We start from the raw sequence: 1,961 nt of genomic DNA, 5'->3' as shown, positions 1-1,961 counted from the left end.
TAGCTTTTGGGTCTGATAAGGTCAGTGAAATCCCCTCAGGATTTATCCTGAGATCCTGTACCTCAGATTGTAGATCTTTTGTCAGTGTCAGCCATGTGGATGAGTTATAAGTCAGTTCCAAAGGCTCTTAAACCACAAGATCAGGTACAATCACAGCAGTAACCCCACACTTGTATACCAAATTCTGTCTTAGTTACTTTTTTCATTGTTGAGACAAGATACCCAACACCCAAAGTTAAAGGATGGATAGTTTATTGTAGTTCACAGTTTGTAGATGTTTCAGTTTATGGTTGGCTGGGTCCAAGAAAGAGTGGTATGGCAAAGGGCACATCACAGAGGAAAAATAGCTGTGGCATGGCAGAAGGTAGTAAGCAGTAAGGGAGGAGACAAGCAGCAAGTGATAGCAGCAGCCATCTTTCTGTCCCATATATTCTATTCTCAGTGGGGCACCCTTATCTTGTCTATGATGGGGCACCCTTAATCCATCAATCATCTTTTTTTTTTTTTTTTGGTGGAACTGGGGATTGAACTCAGGCCCTTGTGCTTGCCAGGCAAGCACTTATTCTACTGAGTCATCCATCAGTCATCATTAATCTAATTGACCATCACATTCTTAATTCCAGTATCACATACTCTAGATTGAGCCACCTCTTAAAAGCTCCATCTATGGCCACATGAGTTTTGGGGTAATATCTAGATATTAGCCATAGCACTGGTATACTAATTTTCCAACTTTATTCCTCAAAACTCTATCTCTTAAATTGGTCAAGCAATGGCTGTGACTCATCCACATGGCTGACACTGACAAAGGACCTACAAACTGCAGTACAGGGTTTCAGGATAAATCCTGAGGGGATTTGACTGACCTTATCAGATACAAAAGTTACATTTCGTGTTATACAGGTTTTGCTTTATCTTGGTCTTAACTATCCAGCAGAAAAGTATAAAAATGAAGTATAAAAAGTAAATCCATATTAATATGCTGAGCTGTAAAAGGCTCAAGTCAACAACTTCTGACATTGCCAGTCCTAGAGATAACCCACTACTATTATGGATTATATAATATTATATTGGACTATATTGGGATATTTTGCTGAATTCACACACCTACAATATTTAAATGACAATGTAATACCCTCCTCTAACAAAACTAGACAAAAAGGGGGGATACAAATGAACGATCATTTTGTATATGTACATTCAAAATGGGACAGATACACAGTTGCATCCTCTTAATTCAATGAATAGATAGATTTATTCTAATAGTTTTTGTGGACAGGATAGCAGTCTGCATCTTGTACAATGAACAACAACTAAGACAACAATATGCAATGTATTAATTATTGAAACTGTGCTAGTAATTGGTTTTGAAACTGTCCCATTGCTATTTGTTTCTCAATAAAATTATTTTTAAAAAACCTCTATCTCCTTATTGCACTGTGTGAAGTAAAATGAAAAAAAAAATGATTTGACAGGAGCCCAAATTTCTGTTTTATTTTGTGTAATTTAGTTATACCCCATTTCAATTTATTCTAGCTTCTAAATCTCAATATTCATCAAAATTTGCTGAAGTGACAGGTAATATACTATAGCTACTATAAGTCTTGAAAATCTTAGATGATGACTAAAAGAGAAAGCAAGATTGGGGAAAGATGGCAGAACCAGACAAGCAATTTATTGAGAAGAAGATATTATATATTGAGGAAGATGGAGGTATTACAAAAGAACATATTAACATTTGAGACATGAGAATACCAACTTACCATGAAACCCTGCAGAATATATTCACATCCTCGGCACAGGAACTTGGGAATTCCTTCTCACTTTCAGAGCCTTTCTCCTATACCAACCCTTTGCAATTTTACGTTCATTTTTATGGACTAGTTAAAGTATATTAATCTCTTCATTTATGAGGCAGAAAGCCAAGTTATTTTATGTATTTTTAACATTTAGATTTTTTC

This window comes from Octodon degus, unplaced genomic scaffold, assembly GCF_000260255.1.
Source record: "Octodon degus isolate 3935 unplaced genomic scaffold, OctDeg1.0 scaffold00038, whole genome shotgun sequence".
NCBI lineage: Eukaryota > Metazoa > Chordata > Mammalia > Rodentia > Octodontidae > Octodon > Octodon degus.
The sequence above is the reverse complement of the archived record's forward strand: the minus strand, read 5'-3'. Positions refer to the sequence as shown.